At 43.6% G+C, this 12748-nt stretch overlaps 1 protein-coding gene across 15 annotated transcripts in view; it reads right to left on the reverse strand.

Annotated features, from left to right (window-relative positions):
• The window catches only part of ENOX1 (ecto-NOX disulfide-thiol exchanger 1), a 577422-nt gene that overhangs the window by 10946 nt on the left and 553728 nt on the right, over positions 1-12748 (reverse strand). The gene's annotated exons all lie outside the window — the stretch shown is intronic.

The raw sequence follows: 12748 nt of genomic DNA on the forward strand, positions 1-12748 counted from the left end.
CAGCTTTGACTTTCCCCCATCTTTATTGGAAATGACTCAGGAAGGTCCAGATTGAGCAATAAAGGAAAGACTCTTTAGGATTTCGCCACTTCCACAACAAATAAACTAGGACTTGACAGATACTGTAGATTATTTCAGAATCAAGACAAATACAAACAATACAATATAATTTAATGGAAAGATCCTATCATTTATTTCACTCATTGCTCTTGCAGCATGAAAAAATACAGATGGGACTGTGAATAATCCAGTTTTGTAAGTACAATCACAACTTTTCACACAATTATACATATACATGTTCAGCACGAAGCAAATTACTCAGCCAGAAAAGACCAAAAGTAATGCCTCCAGTGTTTATAGAATTCACCAGCTGCCCTGTTGACAAGAATATATTGGAGCCAGAGTCCAGTAGGGCTTAGCTTCAAAACTTGCTTTCAGGACCAAGGCTCAGCCTTGGAACACACGTAGCACTGAAAAGTAGGGCTGTGTTGAGTTTTTGTGGGGTTCATTTTCCACAGTGGATGGAAACCTCTGAAAATATTTGCCAGAAAGGAGGAGGGAGTGGGCTGCCCACTGTGCTACAGATTGCCTCCCAGAAGTGGTTGAAACAGCAACCGTAACAGAGGCCATCTGCAGCACAATCCTGCCCTTCTCACTGGCCAATGTTTCTGCCCATTACCCTTCCCACAAAAGGGAGAGTCCTGTGGATGCCTTGTGGAGGGATATACATTTCTAAATAAATAAAATTGGTAATAAGGCAAGATATCTTAGCTTCCCTCATACCACACTCCTCATTATAAGAAAAGGCCCTCCACCATTTTCCAGAATAATGCAGCTCTCCTTGACACATCCAGTTTGGCTTTAAGTGATTTTAATCTGTGCATGTTTTATCTCAGTTCGTGACCCCGGACTTTGCTCGGGCCAGCTACAGGTTTCAGGGGGTCTTCAGCAAACTGCCCTTTGTGAGTCCTTCCTACCTGGGCCTCCTTAAGGGTTGTTCTGGGGCTTACCTTGGCAGATGTTATGGGAGGGAGGATGAGGCAACCATGGAGTGACTCTCTTAATAGGTGAGAGAGTTGCTCTCCCACTACCACACAAAGCCTGTGGGCAAAGTGTGGTTATGGAGATTGACAGTACGGCCTTGGGGCCTCAGCCGTTGCCCATTGATGCTAACCCTGATGCCAGCCTTGCCAGGTCAGAGGTGAAATGTGCTAGGTTCATAATGCTAATCTCCAATACAAGGTAATGATAATGATTCAAAATTTCTTCTGCAGATGTGAGCCGTGTCCCCTCCAATGCAGCCATGGCAGCAGGCCAGAACCCAGAGTTCTGAATGGGAGCTGTTGAACCAGCAGAAGGCTGGTGCCAACTGATGGCTTATGTAACTGGTTAGAGCTCCCTCCCTTCCTGGATCCCTACTCCAGAAGGAGCCCCCAAGCTGCCTCCCTCTCCTTCCAAGTAGGCCCATCAGAAGGGAGGTCAAGCAGCAAGGCGAGCACTCCACCTGCATCCCTTCCCTGATGTGCCATTGCTTCTGCTCCAGGAGACCCAGAGGGGATGGAGAGGCTTCCCAAGGAAGGAGCAAGTGCCCTAATGCAGGGTACCAGGTCCAGTGTTCCAGGGCTGAGAGGGTGATCGGCTCTGGCTGCTGCAGCCCTGGAATATCCAGGAGTGGTTATCAGGGTCAGGGATTTGGAACTGGGTGGGCTCTTCCTCCTCCGCAGATGGAATCTTCTCTGGGTTGTTGTCTAGGTGAAACCTGACACATTCCCTGCATCCAAGACCCCTCCCACCCCACTTACCTTTCTTGTGGCTCCAGTGGCAGCAAAAGGAGTAGGGAGGGCCATCTCTCTCTCCCCCTTATTTCTGGTATGTTGTGATGGCTGCATTCCAGATGCAGAGTGCTGGGAACTATAGTTTATTCAGTGCTACTGCAATGACTAAGTGTATCTGGATAAATTCCCAGCACTCCTGGAATCTGGCATGCATCATCACCACATGCTAGAAATCAGGAAGAGGGGCGGGGAGAGAATTGGCTTTCTGTTCTCCTTTTGCTGTCAGTGGACCCACAAAAAAGGTAAGGGGGGAGTAGAAGCTGGGAGAGGAGGCAAGCGCGAAGCTGTTGGGTATAAACAGGGGTTGAGGGCGGGACTGAATCAGACCATGTCACTCTCCCAATGTCACCACTGTGACAGTGCCTGAAATAGGATTCAGTTAGAGAGAGAGAACTTTTCTGAGTTGTGGGGGGGGGGGGGGTTAGTTCATTTTTATGAGCCAAATTCAGAGACTGACTGGGAGGAGTTCATCAATCTTAATGCCAGACAAATTTGTCTTCGTAAGTCCATCGTCCACTGAAATGGCCACAAGTAACACCAACACTTCTGAGCAAGCGTTCACTGTTTTACTCCTACCCCAACAAAGACAGCCCACCAGCCATTATCTGTAGTCTGCCAGATGCCTGACCCTTTCCCCCTTTTTGCACAGCAGGGAGGCATGTTGATTGAACCCTTCGTGACTTACTCTACAAGGCTAGTAGGTGGGTGCAGTCCGATAGGTTGTAAGGTGTGTAGGTGTGCTTTGAAAACTTCACATGCTGCCCCCATGATCTAGCCAGATGGGAGGAATAAAAGGAGGTCTAAGTGGTAAAAAGCCAGGCATAGAGAACTTAACAGGTTCTGAGTGAATGAAGTTCCATTTTTTGGACCATTCAATCATTTCCCCCCTTTCCACCTATCAATCTTCATTGATTTATGTGGACATTTATATCCCCCCACTTCCCCCCATTGAATTCAAGGCAGCTAGCAAAAAAGTAAAACACAACAATAAATATACAATGAAAACAAACAGCTATAAAAATAATATTAACAACAACAAAAAACGCAGACAGGTAAAAACCAGTAAAGCTACCCAAACAGCAGAAGCAGCTCAGGAAACACTGAGGAATGCCTTTTGAAATGAAAACATTTTCAAGTGCCATTTAAAAAGTCAACAGGAAAGGTGCCAAAGAACAATCGGGTGGCCGGGAATTCCAGTGAGGCAGGTCTATCACAAGACTAGCTTGTTTGTGGCAACCTTCGAACTTCAGAAGACAATGGAACGAACACACAAAGAGAGTCTTCAAAGCAGCATTTCTTTAACTGTGTCTTAAAAACTAAATATGCTGTTGAAAATATAATTTACTGGCTGGATATTTTCTCGGTCCCTCTTTCCTGTCTGCACCTAAATACGATAGATGAGAAAGAAAAGTCTCATACCCTACAGCATTTCACTGGTGAAAATAGAGGCAATGTGAATGTGTAAAAGGTGTGGCCAAGCAACTGGGAACGTGTGGGGTACAGTTCTGACTAGAAGCACGTCACATACAGAAAGCAGGCCATAAAGTGGATGTAGGGCACATGATTCTAGGTTACTAAAACTGATGAGCCGAGCCCTTCCCTCCCTTTTGCAAATGAAAACAGGAGGTATGCTTGTGACAACCAGTTCTCATACCAAAGTTTGCTGTTCAAGCCTCACCCCCCACTGAATTGCTGAATCCCCCTCACACATTGCTGGACTGGATCCCACCCACTAGATGGTACTGCACTGGGTCATGCTCATGATGCCCTTTGATGAATGGCCAGGAGCTGTCTGCACCCTGGGACGCTGCTTGCACTGATGCCACCCCGCCCCTACACTGACCCCCCCCGCCTCCCTCACCAGCCCATCCCCACTTCATTGACCCCAGTGCCCCCCCTTTACCCTCGCTGGCCTTGCCTTCCAGGGAGTGCTGCTGTTTGCTGTTTGACGCTAGTGAGACAGTGTGGACACAACTTGCATCCAGTCATGACCTCTCTTCATTGCCACTGCTGTGTCTGCACCAGTTTGCAGACACAGTTCTCTTTCTCCAAATGCCACCCCACCACCTCCCACTCCAGCAACAAGTGTCTCTTCTGCTTTCTCTCCTCTAATTCAGTTTGTTGCTGGAGGAGAAAGAGAGAGAAAGTGAGTTGCTGGTGTAGGCACAATGATAGAGAGAGGCTACCAGGTGAAGCTGCTGCTGAGGCAGACTCAAGGTTTGTGCTGGTCAAGAAATGGTTAAAGGGTTTGCAAACTGTTTTAACTGTAAGTTGCTAAAAGTCATAAATCTCGCTGGCCTGGCTGGAATGCCGGCGAGAGGCCCTGGTTTGGAATCTGGAGATAACGAAGCATGCAAACTAACACCTTCAAGGGCACATCTGGAGGGAGGAGTGAGATAGTTTGCTTATCAATATGCAGAAAGAAGAAGAAGGCTTAATTATAATAGAGGAATGTTGTCTAATTATAATAACTGTAAAATGACGATTAAGTGAAGCTAACCAATGTGGATTGTATACACTGAATGTAATTGAAATGGGTATAAAAGCTGGAATCACGATGTAATCCTTATCTCAGACTTTGGGAAACTATTCCACTGAGATCAATATTTGCTGGCAATAAATATCTGTTTTCTCTCAATTGCTGGTGTCAATCCTTCACTTTGAACTTGGGAGGGAATTCTGCTACACTGCCACTGGATGCTGTAGAATCCAAAAGGGAAGAGTTGTGGTATGCAAGGACAAGGCAGTGGAGTGGAATCAGGAATATTAATAGTTTAATGAAAGAGATATTATGTACTGAGAGGCAAGGGCAGACTGCTTTTCCATGCTCTTGCTGCTGGCTGTTAGCCCCACCTCTACTTCAGGACTGGAATACTAAAGCCCCATTCAAAAGCTGGCCTGGATCAAGGAATGGATTAGCCCAAAACAGCACAGATGCATGCTCCATTCTTGCTGCCTCATTAGCCTACACCTCCAGCTCACCCTGGAAGGAGAGGCTGGGGAGGAGTGGCAGGGAGGCTGGTGGAAAATGTCAAGGGATGGGCCAGTGGCAGAGGAGGTGAGGGTGGGGACGGTGGCAGCAGGCAGCTGTGGTGACACTCGTGACAGAGAGCCTGCACTCGCCACCCCTTGGCACACTTGCTGCCTGAGGCCATTGCTCCACCTTGCCTCAGGTGCAACAGATACAATGTATCCACACACATACTTGGAGATTTAATTTCTAGAGATTCTGGGGAGGAAGCTGAATCCTGAAGAATGACAACTCTAGCAACTCAAGTGAAAAAACAAAGCCGGCATCCCCAAAAGGCAAAAACAGGAACATGATTAATCAGAGACAGATGGATTCCAAAGAACAGGGACTGTTCTTGGTAAATAGGGACAGTTGGAGCCTATGAAGTCTTCATTAGCAATTCTGCTGAGGAGAAATTGTTCTTGTTTGACAAAAAGAGAACAGATAGTTCCTTAATGCATGGTCAGCAGCAAGAGCTTACAAGTTCTCTGCACACTTCATATAACTGCACTGATAAGCATAAGATAAAGCAAACACTTTTTCTTGTCTGAAAGGAAAGCAGACATACAAACCTGGAGAATTATTTTTTTTAAGGATCCTCATGTCAGCAACAGTGACAAAAATGTCACCCCAGGAAAAGATTATAGCTTAAGAAGCAGGGTGCATGCATTAAAGAGCAGCACAAGTCGTGAACTCATGAAGTTTACTGAAGGCCGCCTGTGCAAGTGACTTTTACAAGCTTCCCTTTCCCTCCAAGAAAATAAGAGAGCGGACAAGTAGTTTTGTTTACAAGTGCATCAGTCAAGTGGCAAAGACCAGCAGAGGGTTTCAGGCGCCAGCAAATACCAGGAGTTAGGGTCAAAGCTTGAGGGGGCTTTGTGCAGAGGCAGTGGAACAAGTGGCTTCTGGAAGATGTGGCATTTCCTCTTCAGTAATTTTTAAAGGACAGGAGGGATCAACATGAACCCTGCCCATGTGCAGGCCCCCCTTTTCAATCCCACATTTCTGTAAAAAGCTGTTTGCAGTACAAGAAATCAAAATCCATTTTTGCCACACTGCCTGTGAAAACTCTGAATACTGTGTCAGTTAAGAGCTCATTCATACAAACATTTTTCAAATGGCTTTTGGCCCAAATGCATTTTTTGCACAGAAGAAAGAATTCATCACTTCAAAGCAGCCTTTTGCATCGATTATGGCAACTACTTGAAAATTTAGTGAGCACTTTGATTTAAACATAGCTTCTATGGAGGTCCTCGGAAATATGTGCACACTCCTCTCTCAGCCATGGGTCTTGTTTAGCTAGTGCACTCCAAGGTGTGCAGCCTGTCCAAGATGTCTGCAACTATATTCTGCATGGCAATAGTAATGGCTCAGAAATTTGGCGGGTTGGTTTTGTTGTGGTTGGTGTTTTGTTTTTTTTGCATTTTGCCGTTTACAAAACCATATGCTCTGAATGCACATAAATGCGATAACTCAACAACAGAAGTGTTGACTTGAAGGAAGGCATCTACAGTAACAGCTGCACATTTATTGTGTGGAAAAACAATTGTGCAGAAAAGATCTGTTGCAGGACAGCACTCTTGGAACCTAAGAGCATGCACATTTATTTATTTATTTTTACACTGATATCCTGCTCTTCCTCCAAGGAGCCCAGAGTGGCGTACATGGTTGTGTTTATCCTCACAAGCCTGTAAGGTACTGTGGACTAGGCTGAGAGAGAAGCGACTGGCTCAGAGTCATCCAGTAGGTATCATGGCTGAAAGGGGATTTGAATTTGGGACTCACCTGTCCTAGTCCAACACTCTAACCACAACACTATCCAGGCTCAATTGCTCCCATATGCCATTCTATTGCACAGATACCCAGCTTGGAAATATCATTCTGGATTTTAGGAACCAGTTCTTCTGGTGCCATCTGCAAACTGGTCATCTATAATTGGCCTGGTTGTAGCACTTTAGAGCATCCAAAATGCTTCATATAAATTAATGTCTTCTGATACTTACAACTGCTCTGCAAGGTAGGTCAGTATTCTCATCCCCATATTGCCAAGGTGTGGCTGAGAGCAAGAGAAAATGGCTTGCCAAAGACAACTACCTACTGAGTTCATGGTAGAGGCGAGACTGCTTTAAACTGATGGAAGCTTCCAGTGCTATGTGCTAACCCAGCAGAAGCAGTTTCCGCATGCATATCCCTAGTAAGATGAGGAGTTATTCATATAAATGGGTCCTGTGTTCAGTTCCCCAGCCCAATCCAAACTGGGTCTGCGGGTGCTTCTAGGGGTAAAAAAAGACTTAAATCCCACCAATTAACTGTCTGGGGGAGGGACAAGGGGAGGATTCAGTTGTCCCATTCCCTTTTCTTGCTCTTCTGTTTTTGGTAGGTTTCATCTCCACACTTTTCATTGGATTGGACCATCAGCCACCATTTTTAAACAAGGAAATGGCTTGACTACTAAGCCAGAGGCTGCCGGTTGGAATCCCTGCTGATATGTTTCCCAGAAATGGTTTCCCAGACTATGGGAAACACCTATATTGGGCAGCAGCCATATAGGAAGATGCTGAAAGGCATAATCTCATACTGCACAGGAGAAGGCAATGGTAAACCCTTTCTGTATTCTACCAAAGAGAATCACAGGGCTCTGTGGTTGCCAGGAGTTGACACCGACTCGACAGCACATTTTACCTTTCAAACCAAGTCAAAGGAGTTAATGTAAGCATTTGTCTAAGACTGCTGGCTGATCATGAAGAATATCCTAATACGGTTCGTAGATGTACCCAGGAGGAGAAAATATATCCTAATTAATGCTATCGATCTTCTGCCTGTAGATATAACCACAGAACAAACTTGGCCACACTGGTGGAGATGCTCTCCAAAAAGGTAAGCTTGTTGTAATCTCTCAACCACCCCACCACGACGGTAGGAGCAGTGTTTAATAAAATCAAGGGTGTCAATGAATAATGGCAGGAATTAGAACAATTAATTATTAGTTCAAAAATAAACCAATGTAGGGGACTAGCAAGAGTCAAATAAAAGACTCTCAATAATTAAGTTTTTCTTCTTATAGAAATAAAGAATGGTAAGTTCAGTGAGGTGGTCAAAATGCAGATGGGATGGGGGCAGATGGAAGGAGAAGACAGAGGAACTGGGAGTGGAGTCCATTGCTAAAATGATGAGCAAAGCAGAAAAGTCTACACAGGGAAGTGAGATCAGGGAATAGTTACTTCTGACTGTTCTGTATTTATAGTGAATATGTGCAAATAATGGTGTGGATAGTTATAGGCTAATTGGTATAGGTGATTGTCTCCTTAGCATATTGTGGTGGGGTGGGGAGGGGGAGAAGAAAACTGGGTTTGGATAAGGGATGTGCAAACTAATTCAGATTTGAATCGATTCGACCCAAATCTGGTCAATTCGAGCTCGAAAGAAATATGCCCAGAAACTCCTGGCCATATTCAAGCTTGAATCGAATCACACCAGAGTTGATTCAAATTGATTCGAGATTTGGGTTTCTCCTTTTAATTCCACTATTCCCAACTTTCTTTCTTTTCTTTTCTTTTTTTAAAAAGCTAAGTTCTAGCCATTATAGACGTGGAGTAATGGAGAAAAATGTGTGGTCACTATTTTTCAAGTGTGTGGATCCTTTGGTGTCTAATAACCTTTCCTTATAATGAATCTCTATGAGGCTTCATTATACACCTTCATTTCTTCTGTTCATTTTGACTGTCATTGGATACTGCCGTGTGCCAACTGTACCCCCCTCCCACCCATAAGGCAGTGGGGAACTAGGGATTTTTTTTTATGTTCTAGGGATTTTTTCAAGAGTTTGGTGTCTAATAACCTTTCCTCATAATGAATCCCTATGAGGATTCATTACACACCTCTAAACAGCATTCATTACACACCTCTAAATTTTTGAGTCTAAACACCTCAAAAATTACTAAAATATAAACTGAGTACTCCAGTGGTTTGTGGGTTGGAGGGTAGTTGGCACATGGGATGTAGCTGACACATGGCAATTGACAGTTGGCACTATCCAATGACAGTCAAAATGAACAGAAGAAATGAAGGCATATAATAAATCCTCATAGGGATTAATTATGAGGAAAAGTTATTAGACAGCAAATAATCTAAACACCTAAATATTCCTAAAAAATAAATGGAGCACTACCTTTCAGGGGTGTGTATGTGTGTTTAGTTGGCACATGGCAGTTGATAGTTGGCACTGTCCAATGACAGTCAAAATGAACAGAAGAAATGAAGGTTAGGGACAGGGTGACTTTGAATCCCCATTATTTCCTATGGCAGAAATATGCAAAATCAGTAAAAACACAACAAAAAAAGATTAAAAATCAACCAAGTACACCACTGCCTTGAAATTTGGGTGGTAGGGGCACCCATGGGGACCTACCTACCACCTAAATATGGTGCCCTTAGGACCTTTAGAAGTGGTCCAAATTGATCCGAATCTGAATTGAATCAAATCTAACTCAAATCTGATCAGATGCAAGTTCAAATTAAATCTGGCTGATTCTATTCGGCCCCAAATCGAATCACAAAAAATTGATTCATGCACAACCCTGGTTTGGAATGGCTTTCTGTTAGCAGCTGAATATCCTTCCTGATGTAGGATCCTATTCAAGCCAAGAGAGAATCATACCCTCTGACTCTTCGGCAAATGGGAAGCTTTTCAGACAGCAGGAAAGAAAGCTCAGTTTGAGACAAGGAGAGTAAAGACAAACATGGAGGTCAACAATATGACTGTCTGGTCCTGCTTCTAGTCTTCTTAGAAGATGTGTCCTCTCTTACAATTTTCCACATAATTTGCTACAGGAAAACAACACAATAGAAAAAGGTGGGGCACACAATTCCAGATCCTGCAGTTGTGCCTCCCTGCCAAACTCAAACTGCACAGAAGAACAACGGCTGATGGGCAGACTAACAAGACATCTAACAAAAGTACAGGAGAAGCGCTCAGGCTTCTGAAGCATCCCAGACTAACAGTGCACTGGTGCTTATGTGCAGGGAAGTGAATTTTAATAACCCCCTTCCCCTAAAAACACTCTTTGTCACCCCAAAATACGTCCTGAGGGCTGCACAACTTGCAGGCACATAATATTTTGGGGTGGCACGGAGCCTTTCTGGGGAAAGGAGAGGTTGTCAGTTTGCCCTCCCCCTCTGCAGAAGCACCGGTGCTTCATTGGCTTGGAAGTCAGCCAGTGTCCAAATTCAGTAAGGGTGCATCCCAGCATACACAAGCTGAACAGTGTCCCCTCTGTGGAGCCACACTTGGCCCCTTTTAGTCTGGCATGCAACATTTTCTGACGCACTGAGCTCAAAGGCAACCAGTTCTTATTTGCAGCTGAAGGGACTGTGCACAGCGTTGATTGGGTGGGTGGCTCTTGTAACAAACATGAAGCCACCTCTCCATCTTTCATAAAGAGACAGACAAATGCTCATCTGGATAAACATGCAAGGTGCTTGAGGGGGTGGGGAAGGGGGACAACCTACCTACAGTGTGGAGAGGGGTGAAGATGAAAAGAAATCATCATTGGATGCAGATGCAAGAACATGTGTCTTGTGAAATGTGAAGGTAAGAGGAAGTGGAGCTCACCCAGCTACAGGAACACACACACACACACACACACACACACACACACACACACACACACACACACACACACACACACTCTTAGGCAATGGTGTATGCAAACAGCAGCTTTGCAGATTATCCCAGCTGCCTTTCTGTTCCCCATTATAACATTGGCTTTTCTGGCTATGCAATTTTGGATTTTAAACAGGCAAGCACATTTCATGATCCTCTGCCTATCCCAAGAAAGATGGCCCATTTCCAACAAAGTCGAACCTAAACAGCAATTTGGTTGACATTAAGAAGAATGAGCCATTGTAGTGACACTGCTGCCAATTCATCTTCCAAACAGAGTACTAAGCAACTGCAACTAGACCCACTAGCCTGTTCTGTGTTGTTGTTGTTGTTATTACATTTATATCCTGCTCTTCGTCCAAGGAGCCCAGAGCAGTGTACTACATACTTGAGTTTCTCTTTTACAACAACCCTGTGAAGTAGGTTAGGCTGAGAGAGAAGTGACTGGCCCAGAGTCACCCAGCTAGTTTCATGGCTGAATGGGGATTTGAAATTGGGTCTCTCCGGTCCTAGTCCAGCACTCTAACCACTATACCACGCTGTTAGAAGAGATTGCTCTTCATTGTGACTTTTCCACAGGGCGATGGATTTTGTTACTAGCATCAGCCACGCATTGGATGTGTAGCATTTCTTGCTACAGAATGCAGTATGAGCATGATGGACCCAAGCAATGAATGATGAACGAGTTCAAGCCATGTGAAAAGCATCTGGCTATAACAAATATTTCCATATGCACCTGGGCAGCCATTCGTGAAATGGCTTCATGATTGTCAGGCAGAGTCCTGCACTTCAATTATTCCTGCTCTGCTACAAATAATACATAGCACAGGCAAACAAAAAACTCAATTCCTGTGGCATTGCTGCTCATGAATTTTGACACTGAAGGACTTTGCATTGCCTGCTGAGCGCAATCCTTTGGGAAGTTCATTGCACAAGTTCCATTAAAATGAATGGGAGTTGCACAAGAGCACAATGGCTCTTTGACTTTTGCTTCCTTTCTACAGAAATCAGAGAGCTCGACCTTCTTCCCTCCTGAGCAAGAATGCAAAAGCACCAACATTTTCTTCACAGGGATGATGATAATTTGACAACAATCATGAGAGCATGTCTGTCTTTATGTGATTTGAATACAGAAATATAATGGCGGCCTGGGTGGGTTGGGGGAGGAATTAAATATACAATAAGATGTTTCAAACATAGAATTACAGAGTCTTTTTGAGACCTTGTGAATATCTAGGAATAGTACAAATACAGGTCAAATTTAAACCAGTTTAAAACCTGTTAACTCAAGACTTAACGCAGAGCAAGTAAGATTCTGAATCTCAACAACCACCTTGGTTTTAACAGGTACAGATTAGTTAAATAGTACGGAAAGAGTTACAAATACAAGGTGGAAAACTTAGAGAACTGACTGACTTTCAAGACTTAATCAGGCGAAATGAGGAGCATTTGTTGGGAAAAATATATAATCTGTTGCTGAAATATGAGACAGATTCAGAGCAAGTTAAAGAGTGCATGATAAAGTGGATGCAGAATTTCAATAGGACGATTGATTTTTCTGACTGGGAACACCAGTGGAAAAGAAACGTTAAATTTACAATGTTATAACCTAAGGAAAAACTGGTATAAGAAGTTTTTCAGATGCTACATGACCCCCCTGACAATTAATAAGATAATAATTCATTCTCAAAAAACTGTTGGAAATGCAATTACCAACCAAGGTCATTTTTCCATATGTGGTGGACCTGTAATAAGGCTCAATTGTATAGGAAGCAAATTCATGAGAAAACTGAACAAATTTTAGAGATTAAATTTCCTTTTTTACCAGAAATTTTTAAAGTATGACAAAACCTTATATTCCTTCTAAATGTAATGAGCTGTCTTTGTATATGATTACTGCAGCCAGGACTTTAAATGCTCATAATCAGCACGTTTCTAAAGTCCCCTCTCTAAATGATTGTTTTTTGAAATTATGGGATTATGCCTCAATTTCTAAAGTTTCAGTTTATATGAATGAAGTCTCAACTGAGTCATCTATGTCAACTTGGGATCCCTTGGGATCCCTTCATAAACTTTAATATTTGACAAGGATATCATTTGCTCCCATTGTCTGGATTTGATTTGTGAAACTTTATGTACCCAGCTTTATGCAATCAAGTGTTGATCATTGCTGCCGAATTTTCTTAGAACTATTAATATATTCAGAATGTTTTCTTTCTAGTACTTGCTTAAAGAACTATT

This window comes from Hemicordylus capensis, chromosome 3, assembly GCF_027244095.1.
Source record: "Hemicordylus capensis ecotype Gifberg chromosome 3, rHemCap1.1.pri, whole genome shotgun sequence".
In the NCBI taxonomy this organism is placed as follows: domain Eukaryota; kingdom Metazoa; phylum Chordata; class Lepidosauria; order Squamata; family Cordylidae; genus Hemicordylus; species Hemicordylus capensis.